At 33.5% G+C, this 26,179-nt stretch overlaps 1 pseudogene; it reads right to left on the bottom strand.

Moving 5' to 3' along the window:
- Positions 1 to 163: 163 nt before the first annotated feature.
- On the bottom strand, positions 164 to 5,598 carry LOC129890671 (uncharacterized; annotated as a pseudogene).
- Positions 5,599 to 26,179: the final 20,581 nt, after the last annotated feature.

Raw genomic sequence — 26,179 nt, 5'->3', positions numbered from 1 at the left:
GTAGTAGAGAGAGAAGGGGAGTAAACAAACTCTGCCTAAGAAGTTAAATGAAATGCCCTTTTTATAGGAGGGCTAAGTAGACACACAAAAAGAAAGGTAGTCTTCATATGGGTCCCTGAATAGTACAAGTGGGTCCCTTATGTAGGTTTCTAAAATAGTATATTTACTGTGTACATACAATATTTCTACTGGGGTTACAAATATAATTTGTATCCATTTGAAATTGGTGGGGATATATCCTCGCATGGCCCACCATCTTTTTAATCTCTTGATAGTTTTTAGTGGCCGTCTCATTCTGCCTTTCCTTTTCCTTTTCAGTTGTACGAAGAAATTCTTCCTTATCTCGTAGAGATTCAAGAAATTCTTTTACCTTCTCAAGTTCACTTTCTGACAATACATGTCGAGGCCCATCAGACTGAGCATCAGCGATATCATCGCTTGTGTCACTTTTCATGGAAGTGTCTGATTTATCATATTGTGTTAGAGTCTGAAGTAAATTTCTTTTGACTTCTTCTAAATAGTCATTATTTAGTTCAGTTTTATCACCTTGCTGAACTGAAATTCTTCGAGCAATATGTTTGACTGAATTGTCAGCCACCAAGTTCTTTTGAGGATGCTCAGTATATTTTTGGAGCTTTGCTTTAATAGTATCAATGAGTTCTTGACCATAAGGTTGTTTAGTTTTGGGATCATTTCTTGTTAATTTATCCTAGAAATTATTATAATACACACGATAAAGACATGGTATTTTTTCGTCTGGGGTATATCCCACTTCTGGAAGCCATTTATGGATCCATGGTATAGAAAACTCAATAAAGAAATACATCTGATCGATTTTATCGAGATTGCTTACATGATCAGCTAAGTATAATTCTGTTAAAAATGGAGAAATCTTTGTCCATTCTTTATAAAAGTTAAGATAGATATGCGGTAAAATCTTTACTGTGGGACCGTGGAATGTCCACCATCTTATGAACCAGTTTGGAATTGGTCCTTCAAAAACCTTTGAACAAACCTTTATGAACCAGGTGTGTTTATGTTTATCATTGTTGTAATAGAAAACTTTGTGAAAAGCTTGGATATAATCCCAATAAGTAAGATTGATGTTCATGTTATTAACACAAACCTGTTGTTCGTTCATTGTGGAGATTCTCCGTTCTTCAACAAATATAATTTGTCTGATAATGACTTTTCAGAAGTTATAAATGTTCTCTTCTGTGGTAAAATATTGGAAGTCAGCACTTCCTATTTTGATTAAGATTGTTTCATAATATGTTCGAGTTTTGTATGACTCTCCTGGGAAATATAATCCCCGAACCAAGTATCGCTGGAAAATCTTCCAGGGTTCATCTTGCCTCTGAATATCAGAATTTTCTAAAAGAAATATTATTTCTTTTATGGGTACTTCTTCATAATTCTTATTATCATCGATTTCTTTTGTTATTGTAGCAAAAGTATCTTTTTGCTTTTTCAATTCCAAGTATGCTTTCAGTTGTCCATATAACGAACTTTTTTCTGGAATATCTTTCAGATTGATTGAAGAAATATCTTCTTTCTGGGTTGATGAACAGAAAAATTGCTGGATGATGATGATGAGCTATATGATGGCCTTTGTGTAGGGGCCGATCTTCCCCTGCCTCTACCTCGAGTAGTATTTTTTCTTCTGATTATAGACCACGGTGGGTCTGCCATATCTGCAAATATAAACTATTAATGATATTCGAAGAAGTCATCTGTATCAAGATAGTAGGGTCCTTCATCGTCTTCATAGAAATGAATAGAGAAATTAAATGATTCCATTTCTTCTTTGATAATTTTTTCTATGATTTTATCCAAAATCTTGGTTTGATTATCTTCTCCTAAAGGGATAGCCTTTAAGATTGTTATAAGAGTTTTGTCTTCAAAGAAAGCTGCAAAATAATGCATGATTAATTTGTTAAGTATTCCCTAGAAAAAAAATCTGGTAAAGAATTATCAATTCCCTTTTTATACTGAATATCAAAGTCGAATGGGGCTAACTGAGCCTGTCACCTAGCAAATATTAATTTTGAAGCATCATGCTTAAAATCTTTATCAAACATGTATTTTACCGATTGGGCGTCTGTTTTAATCAAGAATCTTTGATTATATAAATCATCCTAAAATTTTAAAACACATTTAACTATACATAACATTTCATGGGCCACTATTGCATATTTGCGTTGGGCCTCAGTCCATTTACCCGAATGGAATCTTATAAGATATTTATGTTTATCGTTAGGATTTACTTGTTTAAATATCCCTCCATAACCAATATTAGAAGCATTTGTTTCGATAATCTTTGGCCAGGCTGGGTTGGTCAATGTTAAACAAGGTAAGGATTTTACCCTCTGTTTAACTGCTTTAACGAGTTCTGTTAGACTATCAGTCCAAGGATGTTTATGATTTTTTTTTAACCTTTCATATAATGGTGATAAGTCTCTAGACAGATTTTTATAAAATGGTGAAATATAATTTAAGCTTTCCAAAAATCTTTGAAGCATAGTTCTATCCGTAATTATATCAGGAAAGTTTAAAGCAAAATCAATTGACCGTTGAATAGGTGTGATTTTACCTTGACAAATATTATGTCCAAGAAATCTAACTTCTGTTTGAAATAGACTCATTTTGGGCCTGGATATAACCAAATCATTTTGTATTACAATTCTTTTGAAGATATCAAGATGTTTAATATGAGTTTCAAACGTCTTTGAGTAGACTAAAATATCATCAATATAAACAATAATAAAATCCAGATAGGGGTTAAAAATATCATTCATTATTTTCTGGAATTCAGATGGGGCATTTTTTAACCAAAAGGCATTACGTTCCATTCATATTGCCCAAAAGGTACATTAAAAGCAGTTCTATAAGTATGCTCTTTAAAAATCTGAATTTGCCAATATCTGGATTTTAAGTCAAATTTTGAGAAAATATTGGCGTCATATAATCTAGATAATAAATCTCTTTTATTTGGAATAGGATATCTAAGTAATTTATTACTAACCTAGGCATACCACGTTCTTTTTCTGCAGTATTATTAATATAAAAGGCAGTACAAGACCATGGTGACTTGGAGGGTTTAATCAAACCCTTTTGTAAAAGATTATCAATTTCTTTTTTACAAAATTCCACTAACTCACTATTCATCTAACAGGGACGAGATTTAGTGGGAATATTATCTTCACTGAAATTGTCTTCATATGAAAGAGTGACAATATGCTTTTTTCTATTTCAAAAAGCACTAGGATGGTCAGCACAAACATCAATTGCTAATTATTTAGAAATTAATTTAATTTTTTCTTGTACCTTAGTAGGTTTCAATATATCGAGAATATTTAAACTGCAAATTTCCAGTTGTAAATAATTCACATGCTTTTGTTTCATATCAATTAAGGCATTAATAACTCTAGTAACTGGTTCAGTTATAAATGAAAATGAGATATCCTTGTTTTTATAACTATCTGTAAATCCTTTGGAATCTATTTTAGAGAAAGGATATATAGTATTAATGAAAGGAATTTCAAGTATAATTGGAGGATGCATTTGATCTTTTACCAATAAGAAAAAATGAGGAATGCAGACTTTATTCTGACAAATATATGTGTTAGATAGTTTATATTTTATATCTAAGGCATGACCGAATGCAGATTTGACCGCATGAGTTGTTTTTTCAAAATATCTGGAAGGAATCAATCCTTCTTGAATACAAGTAACATTTGCTCCGCTGTCAATATTGTTGTATTAGTAATAGTAAACTCATTATTAATTAAAATGGTATATTTTATATACCATCTATGCGCAGTTACAATCTGTAACATTCCTAAAAATGAATCTGATTTAGGAGTTTCAGTAATATCTTCTATGTATTCTTCTTTATCGAGAATACCTTTTCCTTTGTCAATAGAAGGTGGTGGTTCTATATGATCCAGGTTTTCTAATTGAGAAATTCGATGATTATGAATAAGCTGACTTTGTTTAAAAGACTTAATTTCTTGTTTAAGTTTTTCAACTTCAAATTTTAAATCATTTAAAGAGGTATCTCTTAGAGTGGTATTGATCTTTATATCAAGACGATCCAAAACTTATGTTAAAGAGTATGGTTTTGAATCAATATCAATTTTTATTTTAGTTTTATTAGACTGAGAGCTGGTTGCCGAAGCCATATTAATGATTTTGCTCCTAGTTTCTTCATCAGAATTGTTTTTTAGTAGTTCAATTACATTATCAGAAGTGATAGTATGCATATTCAAATCTTGAAATTGAGACTGTAATTTATAAAACTTATCAGTTTTGCAAGAACAATTATTACCTGTGCAATAAATACCACATTTAGGAGAGGCTTCATTCTCATTATCAGACAAATTAATAAGTGCAATTTCACTTTCAGATTCTTCAGTACTTGATTCGGTCTCAGAGGAATAATTAGATTCTGAACCTGAAGTGTATAATAAACTATAAACTTTATCATGAATATCTTCAGTAAGATTTAAGCTTTTAAGTTTTTGTAATTTATAATTTGGAGCAATATGCCCATATTGACCACACTCATAACATTTTACTTTGCTAAGATCTCTCTTAGAGTATTTTTTTGTAAATCTAGTAGATTTACGGTGAGCTCTTTTAGTCTCACATTTTTCCTTGCTCCGGCGATATTTATAGGGTTTATCTTCCCTAGAACGATGATGTTTTTTTAAATTTTTTACCTGATTTTTGAGAAGGGCCTGCAACAGCAAATTGAGTACAAAAATCTCCTAATTGAGACTTCTCTGATTTGCTTTTTGCCTTTAATTGCTGAGCTAATTTAAGCTCATTGCATAGATTTAATCCTTCTTGGGTGCAAGGGCCAATTAACTGGCCATAAGTGAAGATGTCATACGGGATAGCAGAATGAGTTCCTTGTAGAGTTTTTCGAACTTTTTCTGCAAATAAAGGAGGAAGGCCATCTATAAACTTAGTCTTCCAATGAATATTATTGCTCTCTGGCAAGTCCATTACTCGACTTAAAAAGATGTCTTTATACCACCCAAATTCACCTAAATGTCTGCAACGGAGTCCATTTAGAAGTGTTCTAAGAGTCTCATTTTGGTTGGTAAATCTTCCATTAAAATATTCTAATATGGTTAGAACCAAAGTATAAACCGCATCTTGTCGAACATTTTCGACTGGTCTTTGAGATGTTCCTTCTTCAGAGACAACGGCCTCTGTTACTACTTCTCTTTTTACTGAAGAAGTGATAGTTGTACGGGCATTGTTTGTTAAAAAAGTATCCCACCAACCTCGTAATTGGCTTGTAAATCCTGCCACTATCATTTTACAAGTGGTATGGTCATTATTGTGATTTGTTGATTTACAAATGGTGGCGTACATTAACATTCTATGTAGAAGAATGGAGACTTGTCTATCAGTTAAGCCATCCACATTCCATTCATAAATTTGATCACCATTATAAGATATATTGGTTTGGATCCAATCTCTTTCCTCTATGAGAACATCTTGAGGAGTAGGGCGAGGATAATAATAGGTTAACATAGAAGGTTTAGTAACATATCTACTACTGGATTTAAACTTAGAATTCATTTTAGTGCCTTTAGATTTAAAAGGCTTAAGTTCAGAAATATCATCTTCTATTGGAGGGTTGGCTATCATGCCAATAGGTTTAGCATTTAAATTTGCTAATTTGTTTTCAAGAAGTGCTTCTAAATCGGTTAATGACTTAGATTTGAAATCCTTTACCTCTATAGGACGATGGATATGAGTAGGAGTCTGAAAAATGACCTTGTTCTCCGATGTGGAGGCTATGTCAGAAGGTTGGTTTCTATTTAATATTTTTATTAGCAAAATTAATTGCTCAAGTTTAGCACCAAGAGAACTAATGTGTTCACCAATGACTTTAACATAAAGACTCAAATAATTATTTGAGCAATCAAATTATTAATTTTCTTTATGCTAATTTTTGCGACATCATTTTCAATAAAATTTTGAAAAGCCGAAAAGGTGAGACCTGTATTATTAGGCAAAATAAAAGGTTTTGGGCGGATAAATAGCCTTAATAATATTACCAGTGCTATCTTTAAAAGTTCATTATTCTAGAACTTTGACATATAATGATAAATAGGTGATTATAAACCATTGGACAAAATACATAATTTTATTATGCAGTGCACAAAATTCATAGAATTCTTGGAAAATACTATGTAAATCAGTTTGACTATAAGTCTCAAAAAAACAAGTTTTAAACTTGTTCCATTTAGTTTGATGAAATTCTTTCTGAATATGTTGACGTGCCAGGGATCCTAGACTAAAAGCTATTGGTTGTGTCATCATAATTCAGAGTTTATTTCTATCAATATTCTCATTAGGGTCAAAATCCATTTCTGATGCAGTTGGATCTAAATCAGACAATTTTTCTGTAGCCTGTACAATATTAGTGACAGGGTTAATTTTAACTCGTTCAACCTGTTTTTCACTCAAAGTATCAGTTAACGTATGCAAAGATAAAGATCTATTACGGGCTGGTCCATAGACATGAGTTTCTGAACAAATAGGGGAAATATGCTGAATCTCAGGTAAAGATCTATATCCAGAAAATGACCTTCGGTTATACAGAGGAGTTTTATTATCAGAGAACTGGATACAAATTTTTCCATCAGGATTTTGAGTTATGTGAGAATATTCACTATTAGTCAAGTTATTGGTAATTTGATTAGGTGCTATAACTGATTCTAAAGTCCATGTGGTTGGGAAATTAATTTCTTCCCATCGAATAGGTCTTCTAGTAGTGACTTTAGATTTAGTAAAATTAGTTTCAACTAATATAGTTTGATTAGATGTATCATATAATTTACATCTAGGATTCAAAGTAGATAATAGTTTGAAATAAATTCTATAGGACAAACATATTAACTCAGAACCTGGAACATAGTTATAACCATGTGTTTTAACATTTAATGTTAAGGCATCTAAGATATTTACATCCGACAAAGATAATTGTAGGTTAGGTTGTGTATTGAAATAAATTGGGCCATATGCTACCATTGATTCAAAAGAACCCATTTAACGATTGTCTAAAATTTAAATTTCTAGCATCCCTTAGTGCGGCTAGAAAAGTTTCTGGTAACCCTTTAAGAGTTAATGGTTTAAAAGCAATTTGAACCATGCCTATATGCATAAAATTATATTTAGATCTATATGATTCTATATCTTGTTTATTTAATAAACAAATAGTTTGCTCGTCAGAATTAAGAGCTAAAGATTGTTCAGTTGTTTTTATTAACTGTTTAGTAGAAAATTTATCAAACAATCCATAGTCATATATGGTTTTAGTATCAATTTTTGGAATAGTCCATTTGTTTAATAAATTAAGGTTTTGAGGTACATCTACCTCTTCTAATCTAGTACTTTTAATACTAGTTTTACCCATATCCATAGCAAATTTGAATCATATCTACGCCAACCCCAGAATCATTCTTGAGAGAATCATCTGAAGACACTTGCTGGACATGTGGTAAAAGGGGACACAGATCCAACGAATGCCCTAGAAACAAAAAGAAAAGAAAGAAAGTCAGTCTATTGGAAGTAGACGATGAAACCAAGCAAAAACTCTTCTGTATTATAGAAGAAGAAAATCTGAATCTGAGCCATAATAATCGACAGAAGACGAAAGTGATAACGAGTTTTTAAATGTGGCTCATAATACTACTTCTGAAGAAGATAATTCAGAATGCAATTACAATGGAGTCTTTTGCATGTGTGATAGCACTTCTATCAATGTAATATATGAAAGTTCTATTGAAACTTTATTCTCCACTATTGAACACATTCAAGATGAAGAAGCTAGGAGAAAGTATCTAATTGAATTACAAAACTTGGTTACTCAACCAAAGGAAGAAAAGCCTGAAGTAACTCTTTTAAGCATGAAGCAAATCATGGGAAGATTTGACTCTAAGAGAGAAGAACCTTCTATAGAGCTCTTGAGAAGCAAAGTCAAAACTCTCAAAAATGACATTAGAGAGATAAAAGCACGACTTCACAAATTAGAGATTGAAAGTCTCACAAACCAAATTCAAAAGGAGGTCAACTATTATGAAGGAACTACTTCAAAAGCTATTCTCTCTGATGAAACCGAAGATGCCAACACTGATATTGATCCTTAGTAATAATTCAGCTCTGTTATTCCTGTAAGTTTACTTTATTTTATTTAATATTTACTTACAGTATTTATGATCCATTTTATGGTATCAGAGCTATGTTGTTGTTGTTAGCCATGCGTAGCTAAATTTCCTTGACTAGATTATACTTATGTTTTGATAAGTTTATAGTAATCTAGTTCTTAGTATGGTTATGCTCTACTTATAATATATACGTCTCTTAGTCTTATTTCATAAGCATGGATTTATTTCTGGTGGTTAAGGTGAGGTGTAGAGGTCTTGTCAAATAGTTCCGATGCCGACAGACGATCGTTCAGTCGAAGAATAGGCGTTTTAGACTATAAGGTAGTTTATTTGACAAACTCTAATAAAATCTAAAATTCTTAGCATAATATCCTTGTTATAATTACATGATTATGCTTTACGGACTTAGAAATCTATATATTATAATTCGATCATAACTTTCCTAAGTACTAACTATTACTATTCACTTATCTTCTCACATAGTATAATCAAAGGCTTACCCTCATAAATGAACAATCATCAGTATATTGTTAATAATGTTAATTTGTCTATCTCTAAGGTAGAAAATAATTTACAAAATTGGTCTATTCTCAAAGAACCTTTTGAAAAAATTTATCAGTTGGGAAATTTTTCCCTATTTAAAAAATATAATATTAAGAGTTGTGAATCTACAATTGCTATCAACAATTGCCTCGAAACTATCAAGTTGTTAATTGCTCTGATACCATAAAATGGATCGTAAATACTGTAAGTAAATATTAAATAAAACAAAGTAAACTTACAGGAATAACAGAGCTGAATTATTACTGATGGAGCGAAAGCATTACAAACATGATTACAAAAGGGCAAGACTAAGAGAAATTTTGATTGTAAATTTTTTGATCCCTTGCTATGAAATTTTATAAGTCTTTATATAGACTGAAAGAGATAATGAGAATCCTTGAGGCCTTCATTTGATTGGCTGTTGAGGATTATCTTATCTTTGAAGGTCCATTAGTTGGTAGATGTCTGTCTTTAAGAGGGTCCACTTCTTTTGAGTTGTCAAAAAGCTGTATGTCTTCTTTTCCGAATAAGTTAAGAAACTTTTGATGGAGTGGGGTCCACTTTGATTTAAATCAAAAGATATTCCATCTCTTTTAGAGACTCATCTTTTTCTTCCAAATAATTCTGATACTATGTATCTCTACTTGGAAAACTAATTATTCTGTGTTTTAATACACTCAATTAGGATTTTAATCAAACGGATGTAAATAGACTCGTCCCTTTGGATGTAGCATGTATCCATTGTCATCACTTTGAGAAGAGGCTTCTTCTAGAAGCTGGAGGACTTCTAGAAGCTAGAGGACTTCTATATTATAATATATAGATTTCTAAGTCCGTAAAGCATAATCATGTAATTATAACAAGGATATTATGCTAAGGATTTTGGATTTTATTAGAGTTTGTTAAATAAACTACCTTATAGTCTAAAACGCCTATTCTTCGACTGAACGACCGTCTGTCGGCATCAGAACTATTTGACAAGACCTCTACACCTCACCTTAACCACCAGAAATAAATCCATTCTTATGAAATAAGATTAAGAGACGTATATATTATAAGTAGAGCATAACAATACTAATAACGAAATTACTATAAACTTATCAAAACATAAGTATAATCTAGGCAAGGAAATTTAGCTACGCATGGCTAACAACAACAACATAGCTCTGATACCATAAAACAGATCGTAAATACTGTAAGTAAATATTAAATAAAACAAAGTAAACTTACAGGAATAACAGAGCTGAATTATTACTATTATTATTATTACTATTATTACTGTTATTACTATTATTATTATTACTATTTTTTATTATTACTATTACTATTATTACTATTATTATTATTACTATTATTATTATTACTATTACTATTATTACTATTACTATTATTATTATTATTATTATTATTATTATTATTATTTATAACGACCCTTTAGGTCGTTTTGAATACTAGGACTTTTTATTTCATAAAAGACTCATTCCGTAAATTCTTAATTGGGTATTTTGGACTAGTCGATAATTGCGGTTATTTAGTCGAGGGATAAACTTATATAACTTATTTAATTAGTGGGTTAAAGTGTTAATTTAATTAACACCATATACCACTTTATTTATTAATATAGGTTATTGAGATGTATCACTTTAATACATAAGATATTAGAAAAATTAAGAACAAGGGCAGAAGATTACCTGTGCGGCGTCGACCGTAAAACGAAGCCGCCAATTTGCTTCAGGTAATTAATCCACGCCTAAATATTTGATTATGAATATAGGTAGTCATGTTACTATTATCATTATCATGATAACTGATGAAAGAGGAATGAAAGAAATTAAATGGGGGAAAATTTGGTTGTTGCACTGCACGTATTGGTATTATTATTAATTTAATAATGTTTTGATTTTTACTGAGCATTGATGAGATGAAAATTCATCATCCATTACTATATAAGTTAATTCACAAATATGTTGCTTTGATTCCGTGATGGAATTTTTGTACAGCATTAGAAATTTAATTCCGCTTTTGATATATTGAGATAAGTAATTAAATATTAGGTGTATTGTATTATATGAAAATCATTAGAGTTATGATATTGGAGGAATTGGGGGCTTAACCCTAGGCTTGAGTTTTAGGAAATTGATTATAGAGTTGGGTAAGTTGTTGGGTTTAGATTAAATATATGTATAATATTAGCATCTACGGATTAGTCTGCTTACGAATATTGTATATTTGATAGATTGGAAACGTGAGGCTTCGAAGAAGGGAAAAACATTGGTGAATTAGCTTGCTTGACTTCAGTTCTTCGGTTAAGGTAGGTTATGGTTTTTATTCTATATCATAGATAGACTCTTAATAGTGATTGATATTCATTGGGTAATATGTGTGAAGTTTACTACGCATTTAATTCTTGTGGTTTGGATGTTTGATATGTTGTTGTGATTGGTCTAAAATCTCGAGGCCACGAAATCCATAATCTTGAACTGGCCCTATCAAAAATGGTGCCTTGAATAAAGAAGGCTTGATGAAATATTGTTAATGAAATGGAATGTAATCATAAGGAATGATAAATTAATTATATTTGGATCGGGTGTCACGTTCCGACACGATATATTTGGATCGGGTATCACGTTTCGATACGGTATATTTGGATCGGGTGTCATATTCCGACACGGTATATTTGGATCGGGTGTCACATTCCGGCACGGTAATATTAAAGGGAAATAAATTAAAATTACTTATTACTACCCAATCTCCAAAAACTCATATTTCAATAGAGTGCGATGTGGAGGCTTGAGTCCTTATGTGTGATCTTGATATTATTGACTGGTTATGTAATTGTTCATTGGTTGTCACCTGTTAAGTGTTGTTGTTGACTTTTCACTATTATTTTATGTATATTAATTTCTTTTTTGAGTCGGCCGATGATACCTACTCAGTACATGTTGTCTTGTACTGACCCCTACTTGTATCTTTTCTTGTTTTATTTTGTGGAGTGCAGCGAGTGTTCCACAGACTTCGGCTCGACCTCAGCACTAGTTAGTCTCAAGATCATCGGATTTCAGGGTGAGCTATCCTTCTAGCTCGTGATGGATTCCCTCGGTTATGGCATAGTGTCTTTAGTTTTCGGACACATTTTGTTATTTGTTCATTTTGGTGCTTGATGTTTCCAGACTTAGTTTTAGAATTTAGATGTCCTTAATGTGATGACTTTCAGATTTTGGGGAACGTTATGTAGTAAACTCTTGTGGATTTTTAATTCTTACTTTATAAGTTTGAGCTACCGCGTTGTTGTTATACTTTATAAGTTGGAGTTCACATCTTTGGTTCTCCCACCTAGGAGGTTAAGGGTGGGTGCCACTCATGGCCCATTTTGGGTCGTGACAAACTTGGTATCAGAGCTTTAGGTTCGGTGATCTCATCACACAAGGACAGGTCTAGTAGAGTCTTGCAGAACGGTACGGGGACGCCTTTACTTTTCTTTGAGAGGCTACGGGACTTTAGGAAAACTCCATTCCTTCTTTCTTTCGTGATATTACTTGAATCCAATTGGTATCTAGGTGATATAAATTGGTATCTGACCTTCTTCACTTTACTTTCGCAGATGGTTAGAACTAGAGCAACTAGAGCACCTGAGCCAGTCGTTGGGGCTGTAGGCAGAGAAAGATTAGCAACGAGAGGCCGTGGTAGAGGTCGCGGAAGAAAGCCCACCAGAGGCAGGTTCCAAACAGCTGGGCCAGCTAGGGAAAGAGCAGCGACCCCTCCGTTGGCTGATGAGGTAGTTGGAGATGATGTTGAGGTAGAGGAGGAGCAGGTTCATGAGAGGGAAGCACCACCCCAGCCTACTTCAGAGAAGATCCACCAGGTTCTCACCTATCTTAGTGGGTTATCCGATCAGGGACAAGCTCCCCCAGCACCTCATATCCCAAGAGTTCAACATAGAGCTGTTATGGCTCCCCGCATGACTGCGTCCTTGGGGACAAGCATGTTTCCTCAATTGACTACAGGGTCGGTAATGACAAGTGACCAGCATGATCTCTTTGTTAAGTTCTTGAAATTGAAACCCCAGTCTTCAGGGGTACTGAATCTGAGGATGCCTATGATTTCCTTATTGATTGTCATGAGCTGCTTCATAAAATGGATATAGTAGAGCGATTTGGTGTTGAGTTTGTGACATACCAGTTTCAAGGAGACGCCAAAATGTGGTGGCGGTCTCACGTGGAGTGCCGACCAGCAGAGGCACCACCTATGACCTGGGCAACATTTTCTGACTATTTTATGGAGAAGTATATTCCCCGGACCCTGAGGGACAGGAGGAGAGGCGAGTTCCTGAATATAGAGCAGGGGAGGATGTCTATTACCGCTTATAAGGCCAAGTTTTGTGCCTTAGCCAGATATGCTACTCAGCTTTGCTTCAGTCTAGAGGAGCGAATTCACCGCTTTGTGAAGGGATTGAGGTCAGATTTGCGAATCCCAGCTTTACAGGTTGCTGCTTCAGCAAAATCCTTCCAGGAAGTGGTTGACTTTGTGATAGAGGTAGAGGGGGTGAAGCCAGATAAAGTCACTAAAGAGATAACATTCAAGAAGTTTCGTAAAGGAGGTGAGTTTATTGGTTCTTACTCCAGAGGGCAAAGTTCTGGAGATTATTCAACCCATCCTATTCAGTCTTCATTGCAGGTTTCAGATGGAGGTCCGTTAAAGACTAGTCAGCCTTTTTCTAACTTTGGGGGTTATCTTAAGTCTTCTTTGTCTTCACAAAGACCCACTCTTGACCCTAAGACTTGTTACGGATGTGGTGAGCCTGGACATATCAGAAAATATTGTCCAAGGTAGAGTCAGGCTTGGCATGATCAGGGTTATAGAGTCCCAGCAGTTAGAGGTGGAGGCGATGGCTATGGTAGGGGCCGTCATTTTGGAGGACGTGGTGGCCAAGGTCGCGGTGGTCGCCAGTCCGACCGGGGTGGCGGGCAGGTTGGAACTACTTGAGTACAGCCCGGTAAGGGAAATAGTCAGACAGGTGACAGAGCCCTTTGTTATGCTTTCCCTAGGAGGTCAGAGGCAGAGGCATCTGATGCTGTTATCACAGGTACTCTTCTGGTCTGCGATAGCTCGGCTTTCGTATTGTTTGATCCTGGATCCACATTTTCTTATGTATCTCCTGCATTTGCTGATGGACTTGATTTACATTGTGACTTACTTGACATGCCTATTCGTGTTTCTACACCTGTTGGTGAGTCTGTGCTAGTTGAGAAAGTGTATAGGTCTTGTCTTGTGACTTTTGTGGAGAGCAGAACTTATGTAGATTTGATTATTCTGGAGATGGTTGACTTTGATGTAATCTTGGGTATGACTTGGCTCTCTCCAAATTTTGCTATCTTAGACTGCAATGCTAAGAATGTGACATTAGCCAAGCCTGGGATGGATCAGTTGGTGTGGGAGGGTGACTATCTTTCTGCCCCAGTGCAGATTATCTCTTTTCTTCATGCTAAAAGGTTGGTGGGTAAGGGTTGTTTAGCCTTTCTAGCACATCTCAGGGATGACAGTTCTGAAGTGTCATCGATTGAGTCTATTTTGATAGTGCGTGAGTTTATGGATGTTTTCCCCGCAGACTTACCAGGTATGCCACCTGATAGGGATATAGATTTTTGTATCGATCTGGAGCCCGATACTCGCCCTATTTCTATTCCACCTTATAGAATGGCCCCAGCTGAGTTGAGAGAGTTGAAGGCCCAACTTCAAGAGTTGTTGGGTAAAGGTTTTATTAGACCGAGTGCCTCTCCTTGGGGTGCTCTAGTCTTATTTGTAAAGATAAAGGATGGTAGCCTTCGTATGTGCATAGACTATAGGCAGCTGAACAAGGTGACTATTAAAAATAGGTATCCCTTTCCTCGCATTGATGACTTATTCGATCAGTTGGAGGGTGTTTGTGTTTTCTCAAAAATTGATTTGAGGTCTGGTTACCATCAGCTGAAAATACGGGCAACAGATGTACCAAAGACGGCCTTCCGAACCAGGTATGGTCACTATGAATTCTTGGTAATGTCTTTTGGGCTTACAAATGCGCCTGCTGCTTTCATGAGTCTGATGAATGGAATCTTTAAGCCATATTTGGACCTCTTTGTTATTCTTTTTATTGATGATATATTGATCTACTCAAAAATCCAAAAAGAACATGAAGAGCATCTGAGAACCGTTCTGGGATTGTTAAGGGAGAAAAAGTTATATGCCAAATTCTCCAAGTGTGAGTTCTGGCTTGATTCAGTGTCTTTCTTAGGGCACGTGGTTTCTAAAGATGGAGTGATGGTGGATCCCCAGAAGATTGAAGCAGTGAAGAGTTGGGCAAGGCCCACTAATGTCTCAGAGGTAAGGAGTTTTATTGGTTTGGCTAGCTACTACCGCCGGTTCATCAAGGGATTTGCTTCTATTGCTTCCCAGCTGACTAATCTGATCAAGCAGAAAGTTCCATTTGTATGGTCGGATGAGTGTGAAAAGAGCTTTCTGAAACTCAAAACCTTATTGACTACTGCACCGATTCTTGCCCTGCCAGTAGAAGGTAAAAATTTCATTGTTTATTGTGATGCATCATATTCTGGTTTAGGTGCAGTGCTAATACAGGAGAAGAAGGTAATTGCCTATGCTTCAAGGCAATTGAAGGTGCATGAACGTAATTACCCCACTCACGATTTAGAGTTGGCTGCGGTTGCATTTGCATTGAAGCAGTAGAGACATTATCTATATAGGGTAAAATGTGAACTGTATACAGATCATCGCAGTTTACAACATGTATTCACTCAGAAGGACTTGAACTTGAGGCAGAGGAGGTGGATGGAATTGCTAAAGGACTATGATATCACTATTCTTTATCATCCAAGAAAAGCTAATGTAGTGGTTGATGCCTTCAGCAGAAAAGCAGGGAGCATGGGGAGTTTAGCTCATTTGCAGGTTTCCAGACGTCCATTGGCTAGAGAGGTTCAAACTCTGGCTAATGACTTTATGAGGCTGGAAGTAACTGAGAAGGGAGGATTTTTGGCCTGTGTGGAGGCAAGATCTTCTTTCCTTGACAAGATTAAAGAAAAGCAATTTGAGGATGAGAAGCTGAGTCGAATTCGTGATATGGTCTTGCGGGGAGAGGCCAAGGAAGCCGTGATCGATGAGGAAGGCGTCTTGAGGATTAAGAGGCGGGTATGTATGCCCCGTATTGATAATTTAATTCAAACTATTCTTGCAGAGGCTCATAGTTCGAGGTACTCTATACATCCTGGTGCAACCAAGATGTATCGCGATCTGAGACAGCATTATTGGTGGAGCAGAATGAAGCATGACATTGCTGATTTTTTTGCCCATTGTCCAAATTGTCAGCAGGTAAAATATGAACACCAAAGGCCTGGAGGGACACTTCAAAGAATGCCCATTCCTGAATGGAAGTGGGAAAGGATTGCAATGGATTTTGTGGTTGGACTTCCTAAGACTTTGGGTAAGTTTGACTCTATATGGGTGATTGTTGATAGGTTAACTAAGTCTGCTCACTTCATTCCAGTCAAGGTGACTTATGATGCAAAGAAGTTAGCCAAACTCTATATCCGCGAGATTATTCGATTACATGGAGTTCCGGTTTCTATCATATCAGATAGAGGCACGCAATTTACTTCTAACTTTTGGAGAACCTTACATGCTGAGTTAGGTACTAGATTGGATCTTAGTACTGCATTTCACCCTCAGACCGATGGACAGTCTGAAAGGACGATTCAAGTGTTGGAGGATATGCTTCGTGCATGCGTGATAGATTTTGGCGGTCATTGGGATCAGTTCCTACCCTTGGCGGAGTTTTCGTATAATAATAGCTATCACTCGAGTATTGATATGGCTCCATTTGAGGCATTGTATGGAAGGAGATGTAGGTCTCCTATTGGTTGGTTTGATGCGTTTGAGGTGAGACCTTGGGGAACTGATCTTTTGAGGGAATCACTAGAAAGGGTGAAATTTATTCAGGAGACGCTTCTAGCAGCTCAGAGCAGACAGAAGAAGTACGCAGATCGAAAGGTCAGGGACATGGATTTTATGGAGAGAGAGCAAGTGTTGTTGAAGGTTTCACCTATGAAGGGTGTGGTGAGATTCGGTAAGCGAGGTAAGCTCAGTCCGAGGTATATTGGGTCATTTGAAGTTCTTAAGCGTGTTGGAGAGGTGGCCTATGAATTGGCTTTACCTCCAGGTTTGTCTGGGGTGCACCCAGTGTTTCATGTGTCTATGCTAAAGAAATATCATGGTGATGGAAACTATATTATTCATTGGGATTCGGTCTTGCTTGATGAGAATTTGTCTTATGAGGAGGAGCCTGTGGCTATTCTTGATATGGAGGTTCGCAAGTTGAGATCAAGGGAGATTGCGTCTATGAAGGTCCAGTGGAGGAATCGTCCTGTTGAGGAGTCCACTTGGGAGATTGAGACTGATATGCGTGAAAAATATCCACATTTACTTGTCGAGTCAGGTACCCTTTTCAACCCTTACTCTTTTTTTTTGACCGTTCGGGGACGAACGGTGGGTAAATTGGTATCTGTTGTAACGACCCTTTAGGTCGTTTTGAATACTAGGACTTTTTATTTCATAAAAGACTCATTCCGTAAATTCTTAATTGGGTATTTTGGACTAGTCGATAATTGCGGTTATTTAGTCGAGGGATAAACTTATATAACTTATTTAATTAGTGGGTTAAAGTGTTAATTTAATTAACACCATATACCACTTTATTTATTAATATAGGTTATTGAGATGTATCACTTTAATACATAAGATATTAGAAAAATTAAGAACAAGGGCAGAAGATTACCTGTGCGGCGTCGACCGTAAAACGAAGCCGCCAATTTGCTTCAGGTAATTAATCCACGCCTAAATATTTGATTATGAATATAGGTAGTCATGTTACTATTATCATTATCATGATAACTGATGAAAGAGGAATGAAAGAAATTAAATGGGGGGAAATTTGGTTGCTGCACTGCACGTATTGGTATTATTATTAATTTAATAATGTTTTGGTTTTTACTGAGCATTGATGAGATGAAAATTCATCATCCATTACTATATAAGTTAATTCACAAATATGTTGCTTTGATTCCGTGATGGAATTTCTGTACAGCATTAGAAATTTAATTCCGCTTTTGATATATTGAGATAAGTAATTAAATATTAGGTGTATTGTATTATATGAAAATCATTAGAGTTATGATATTGGAGGAATTGGGGGCTTAACCCTAGGCTTGAGTTTTAGGAAATTGATTATAGAGTTGGGTAAGTTGTTGGGTTTAGATTAAATATATGTATAATATTAGCATCTACGGATTAGTCTGCTTACGAATATTGTATATTTGATAGATTGGAAACGTGAGGCTTCGAAGAAGGGAAAAACATTGGTGAATTAGCTTGCTTGACTTCAGTTCTTCGGTTAAGGTAGGTTATGGTTTTTATTCTATATCATAGATAGACTCTTAATAGTGATTGATATTCATTGGGTAATATGTGTGAAGTTTACTACGCATTTAATTCTTGTGGTTTGGATGTTTGATATGTTGTTGTGATTGGTCTAAAATCTCGAGGCCACGAAATCCATAATCTTGAACTGGCCCTATCAAAAATGGTGCCTTGAATAAAGAAGGCTTGATAAAATATTGTTAATGAAATGGAATGTAATCATAAGGAATGATAAATTAATTATATTTGGATCGGGTGTCACGTTCCGACACGATATATTTGGATCGGGTATCACGTTTCGATACGGTATATTTGGATCGGGTGTCATATTCCGACACGGTATATTTGGATCGGGTGTCACATTCCGGCACGGTAATATTAAAGGGAAATAAATTAAAATTACTTAATACTACCCAATCTCCAAAAACTCATATTTCAATAGAGTGCGATGTGGAGGCTTGAGTCCTTATGTGTGATCTTGATATTATTGACTGGTTATGTAATTGTTCATTGGTTGTCACCTGTTAAGTGTTGTTGTTGACTTTTCACTATTATTTTATGTATATTAATTTCTATTTTGAGTCGGCCGATGATACCTACTCAGTACATGTTGTCCTGTACTGACCCCTACTTGTATCTTTTCTTGTTTTATTTTGTGGAGTGCAGCGAGTGTTCCACAGACTTCGGCTCGACCTCAGCACTAGTTAGTCTCAAGATCATCGGATTTCAGGGTGAGCTATCCTTCTAGCTCGTGATGGATTCCCTCGGTTATGGCATAGTGTCTTTAGTTTTCGGACACATTTTGTTATTTGTTCATTTTGGTGCTTGATGTTTCCAGACTTAGTTTTAGAATTTAGATGTCCTTAATGTGATGACTTTCAGATTTTGGGTAACGTTATGTAGTAAACTCTTGTGGATTTTTAATTCTTACTTTATAAGTTTGAGCTACCGCGTTGTTGTTATACTTTATAAGTTGGGGTTCACATCTTTGGTTCTCCCACCTAGGAGGTTAAGGGTGGGTGCCACTCATGGCCCATTTTGGTTCGTGACATTATTATTATTATTACTACGTAGTTGGCTTGATAATTGTCACCATAAACAGAAAGCAAACACATGATCTTCACGGGTGGGCATTCAGTTTTGATAATTAAAAGTAGATACTAAATATTGAACTTCCAAAATTCGATCTGATACGGTAAATTTGAATTCAATTCGATAATTCGATTTCTTGTGATTTATGTACACTCCTAATAAGCAAATAGACGGGGAAAATTTTTAAAAATAAAAAATAGTATATTTTATTCCACACATATTAAGTGATCTTTTGGTTTTTTTTGAGTCCAAAATAAGCGTTTTTTAAAACATAATTAAGAACGCATTAACTTTATTTTTCTATATTTATCCTTAATAACATATCATAGGAAGTCTTTAAACTACTCCAATTTAATGTGATAACATTTACTAGGTTTGACATTTGATAATTGATGTACACTACGACCATGAGAATAAGTTTCTCATATTTTTATTATATTCTCAAATTAAACCGCCGTGAATATATGAAACTTATAAGGCTCAATTTGAAATTTTTTTGAGGCATTTGAAATTTATTCAAGGTATGTAATAGTTAAGAGTTTTGTAGTGTTAGAAACATGTAATTTGACTTTGTTATAAAAATAGGGAAAATGCTTAAATATGTCATCGAACTTAGAAAAAAGGTTCACTTATGTTATTTGTTAAAAGTTTGGCTCATTTATGTCATTGTCATTTGCGAAAATGCTCATTTATGCTATTATTTTTTAACTCAAGTTTTGCAAAACCACCTAAACAACTTTTAACACTTTTCTATTGGAGTTTTGAATCAAATGTACTCTTTTTGCTTCTTCTTCTTTAAGAACATCAAGAATACATGAAAAACACCAAAAATTCCAAATTTTCAACTTCTTCAATTTTTCATGAAATCAAATCAAATTTCAATAGTAGCATTCCTCCGAGCTAGATATCAAAACTCAATATCTTTTAAGCTCGAATTCAACCTAAACCAACAAGACACACTTAAAATTTATTCAAAATTTCAAAACTTTAACCTCCTTTAAGGTAGAATTTTCTCCACAAATGCAAATCACTTGAAATTTTGAACGTAGACTCAAAAAATACTATGTTAACGTTCACTATATCTATGTTCAACATTTCAAGTGATTTGGAGTTGTGGAGAACATTCTACCATTAAAAAAAGTTAAAGTTTTGAATAATTTTTTAAGTGTGTCTTGTTGGGTTAAATTGAATTAGAGTTAAAAGATATTGAGTTTTGATATCTAGCTTAAAGGGATGCTACTATTGAAATTTGAGGTGATTTCGTGAAAAAATAAAGAAGTTGAAAATTTGAATTTCTTGGTGTTCTTGAAGAAGAAGAAGCAAAACGAGTACATTTGACTCAAAACTCCAATAGAAAGTGTTAAAAGTTGTTTGGATGATTTTGCAAAATCTGAGTTAAAAGATAATGGTATAAATGAGCATATTCTCAAACGGCAATTGGAAAGATGAACCAAACTTTTAACGAATGACATAAATGAGTCTTTTCTCAATGTTCGATGGCATATTTGAGCATTTTCCCTTAAAAAGATTGTGTATTTCACAACAATAGTAACAAACTAATCATTTGTAGGTGACTTCTTATGTTTTAAGGACCAAATAGCTTTGGAAAATTAAAATAGGTCAATTACTTAAATAATATATTATATAATATTAATTATGAGTTTTAGTACATAATTTTATAAAAAAAAGGCAGTACTTTTCTTACCCGAAATAACAAAATATAAAAATAAAAACACCCTTCTATTTGTTACCTTCTCTCTCTCCTTCTTCTTTTTTTTTGTCCGTTTCTTCTTTCCTCTTTCTCTCTCTCCTTCTTCGCTTTTTTTCTTCTGGTCCATTTTTTCTCTTTTACTTTTTCTTTCTCCCTCTTTTAAAAAATAATAATAATATTCTAATTTAAAACTTAATTTTGGATTGACTTAATCTTGGATTGAATATTAAGGAAATGATGTTTTTACTACTTTTTAAATTAGATGATTTTTTTTATCTAAATATATATATATATATATATATATATATATATATATATATATATATATAATGCTTTTCTAATACAATAAAAGAAATAAATATAAATGATAATTGTAATATATTTTAAATTCAATATATTATACATATTATAGGCATTTTTCAATGCACGTAGTGAATATATACTAAAATATTTTTAATACAATAATATATTTCGTTAATAAGAGAAAAAATAAAAAATAATTATAATAGATTTTGAGTTCAATATATTATATTATAGGCATATTTTAATGCACGTGGTGAATATATAACTAAAATATTTTTAATATAATAATATATTTTAGCATCATTAATAAGAGAAAAAAATAAAAATAATTATAATATTTTTTAATTTAATATATTATACATATTATAGGCATGTTTAAGTGCATGTTGTAAATATATAACTAAAAATTTTTTAATACAAATATATTATAAGTATTATGTGTGAAGTTCAAATATTTCAGTACTATTTAAATTAATTTACGTTGTTAAAATATATTATATTTAATGAAATTACAACAATCGAATTTATAACAATGTATAATATTGAATTGGAATTGTAATATATTTTGAGTTCAATATATTATACATATTATAAGTATGTTTCAATGCACGTGGTGAATATATAATTAAAATATTTTTCATACAATAACATACTTTGTTAATAAGAGAAAAAATAAAAAATAATTATAATAGATTTTGAATTCAATATATTATAATTAAAATGCGGTGAATATATACGTGTTGCACTCTTCTTTCCTTAGTATAGGTTTTGTCTCACTGCGTTTTCCTAGCAAGATTTTTAATGAGTCAGCAATCAATGCGTATTGAGAATCACTATATATATTTGTTCTTTTACTAGATACTATTTTTCTTTAAATGGAAATCCAAGAGGGAGTGTTGTAAACCAATTTTGTGGATGTCAATTATCCACTTTACTTTTTTTCCCACTTTACTTTTTTCCTACCCCTACCACTTTACTTTTCCCAAAACTCACTATTTGCCCCTTGAAAATTGGCTATAAATAGCCATTGAATTTGTGCAATGAAATACACAGACAAAAAAAGCAATTCTCTCTTCTCTTTCTGTCTTCCTTTCTTGTCTTTTATTTACTCTTTTTATAATTTAATTACTTTGACAATACGTTATCAGTACGAAACTCTAATTATCTTTGAAAAATTTAACTCCTATCTTAGAATATGGAAATTTCCAGTCATTAGTTGGATCCAAAATCAATTATGATGTTGTGTGTCTTATCGATAGTGCCACAACATACACTATTTTAAGAGATAAGAAGTATTTCTCTTATTTGATTATGAAAGAAGCTAATGTTAATACAATATCTGAAAGTACAAAATTAATTGAAGACTTCGGAAAAGTTAAAGTTGTACTTATCGGAAGAATAAATTTGACAATTAATAAAGTATTATATTGTAGTAAGTATCAAAGAAACTTATTAAGTTTCAAAGACATTCATCAAAATGACTATCATATTGAGAGTACAAATAATGAAAAGAACGAATATCTTTCATTCGACTTATACTTCACAAGTATTAGCATGGTTGAAACACATGCAAGAGTAAATTAAAGGTTTACTAACTCAAATAATTTTATTATTTGGCATGACCGATTGGCCATCCCGATTCTAATATGATGCGCAAAATTATTAAGAGTTCACACGGACACTTTTTGAAGAACCAAAAGATTATTCAATTTAAATAATTCTCTTATGCTGCATGTTCTCAAGGCAAATTGATTACTAGACCATCAGTAATCAAAGTGGAAATTGAATCCCCAGCATTTTTGGAGTGTATACAAGGTGATATATGTGGGCTCATTTACCAATCATGTGGACCATTTAAATATTATATGGTTTTAATAGACGTATCTACAAGATGATCACGTGTGTGTTTATTATCAATTCGTAATGTAGCATTTGTGAGATTACTTGTTCAAATAATGAAGTTAAGAGCACAGTTTCTAAATTATGCAATAAAGACAATTCGTCTTGATAATGCTGGAGAGTTCACATCTTAGGCATTTAATGATTATTGGTTGTCCACTAGGATAACAGTTGAGCATCCGGTTGCTCATGCTTATACTAAAAATGGTCTAGCGGAATCATTGATTAAACGCTCCCAATTAATTGCTAGACCAATGCTTGTGAGAATAAAATTTCCTATTTTATTATAGGATCATGCTATTTTGCATGCGGTAAGTCTTGTGCGGATCAGACCCACAAGTTATCATAAAGTCTCTCCATTATAATTGGTTTTTGGTCAGTTGCTGAATATTTCCCATCTTAGAATATTTAGATGTGTGGTATATATTCCAATTACTCCACCACAACGTACATAGATGGGTCCCCAAAGAAAGCTGGGGATATATGTTGAGTATGAGTCTCCTTCTATCATAAAATATTTGGAACCTATGACTGAAGATTTTGAATCTCCTTCTATCATAAAATATTTAAAACCTGTGACTACAGATTTATTTACTGCAAGATTTGTTGATTGTTATTTGATGAATCAGTATACCCAGTATTAGGGGGAGAAAATAAGCAGATGAAAAAGAAAATAGATTGGAATGCATTATCAGTGTCTCATTTAGACCTTCGTATAAATAAATGTGAATTGGAAGTTCAAAAGATAATCCATTTGCAAAATATTGTAAATCAACTGCTAGATGGATTCACTAACCTATTAAGAGTTACTAAATCTCATTATCCAGCTGCTAATGCTTCAATTCGAGTTGATGTCCTAATAGGATAATTAATTAATGCAAATGAGTCTAAACCACACTTAAAACATGGTTGACTAATCGATTTCAAAGATAAAAATCCTTGAAAAAGAAAAGAAGCAAACAATCAAGATAGTCATGATATAAAAGAACCTGCCCAAAAAGAGCGACGAGACATAACAATTGATAAAACTAACCTTGGAAGAGGTTGAGGCGCTTGAGAATAATAAAAAGATTTCAATAAATTATGTCTCATCGGGAAAAATATGAAACCAAAATAATGTAATTGTTGACAATAGTTTTGCTTATAATGTTGTTGTTGAAATAATACAAAAAATGAGAATCTTGAACCAAAATCTATCGAGGAATATAGATAGAGGAATGATTGGCCAAAATAGAAAGATACAATTCAAGTTGAATTAGCTTTGCTTGAAAAATGCAAAAGTTTTATACCGATAGTCCGAACACCTGAAGGTATAAATCTAGTGGGGTACAAATTGGTCTTTGTGCGAAAACGAAATTAGAAAAAATGAAGTCATAAGATATAAAACATGACTTGTGGCACAAGAATTTTCGCAAAGACCTAACATTGATTTTATGGAAGCATATTCTCTAATGGTGGATGTAATCATTTTCAGGTATCTTATAAATTTGGCAGTTCATCAAAAACATGGCATGCATCTGATGAATGTCGTTACAATCTATTTATATGGCTCTATGGACAATGATATTTTTATGAAAATTTCTGAAATATTTGAACGCCTGAAATATATAAAGATTCCCAAAAAATTTGTTCAATAAAACTTCAAAAAATCTTATACGGGCTGAAACAATTAGGGCGAATATGGTATAATGGTCTTAGCGAATATTTGTTAAAAGAAAGATTTAAAAATTATCCAATTTGCCCTTGTGTCTCTTTGAAAAGGTCTGCATTTGAATTTATCATAATAGTTGCATATGTTGATGATTTGAATATCATTGGAACTCCTAAGGACTTTCAAAAGCAGTAAAATGTCTGAAAAAGGAATTTGAAATGAAATACCTCGGAAAAACAAACTTTTGTCTTGTCAACAAATTGAACATTTTACAAATGAGATATTTATCCATCAATCAACATATACTAAAAATATTCTAAAGATATTTTATATGGATAAAACACATTCACTGAGTACCCCAATGGTTGTGAGATCTCTAGATATTAATAAAGATCTATTTCGACTTCATAAAAATGATAAGAGCTTGTTGGTGCTGAAATACCATATCTTAGTGCAATTGGTGCATTAATATATCTTGCCAATAATTCTATACCAGATACAACTTCTTTTGTAAACTTGTTAGCAAGATTTAGTTCTTCGCCAACACGAAGACATTGGAATGGAATTAAGCATATATTTAGATACCTCCAAGGACCACCGATATGGAATTATTTCACTCAAATAAATCCACCTCAGAATTAATTGATTATGCAGATGCAGGATATTTGCTTGATCCCCATAAAGGTTGATCGCAGACAAACTGCTTATTTACATGTGGTGGTACAACTGTATCATGACATTCAACAAAGCAAACTATGGTTGTCACTTCTTCAAATCATGCAGAGATAATAGTCAATAATGAAGCAAGTCGAGAATGTATTTGGTTAAGTTCAATAACTCAACACATTCAAGAAACATGCGACCTTTCTTTGAAAAGTGACGTTCCAACAATATTGTATAAAGAAAATGCTGCATGTATAGCTTAATTAAAGGAAGGATACATCAAAGGAGACAAAACAAAACATATTTCACCAAAATTCTTCTTTACTCATGATCTTCCAAAAAAGGTGAAATAGATGTTCAACAAGTTCGGTCAAGTGATAATTTAGCAGATATATTTATCAAAGCATTGCCAACTTCAACCTTTGAGAAATTAAGATACAATATTGGAATAAGAAAAACTTAACCATCTGAATCATGGTCTTCATCAGGGGCAGTAGAATACATATTGCACTCTTTTTTTCTTAGTATAGGTTTTGTCCCATTGGTTTTTCTAGCAAGGTTTTTAATGAGGCAGCAATCAATGCGTATTGAGAATCACTATATATATTTGTTCTTTTACTAAATACTATTTTTCTTTAAATGGACATCCAAGAGGGAGTGTTG

Source organism: Solanum dulcamara, chromosome 5, assembly GCF_947179165.1.
Source record: "Solanum dulcamara chromosome 5, daSolDulc1.2, whole genome shotgun sequence".
Taxonomy (NCBI): domain Eukaryota; kingdom Viridiplantae; phylum Streptophyta; class Magnoliopsida; order Solanales; family Solanaceae; genus Solanum; species Solanum dulcamara.
The sequence above is the reverse complement of the archived record's forward strand: the minus strand, read 5'-3'. Positions and strand labels throughout refer to the sequence as shown.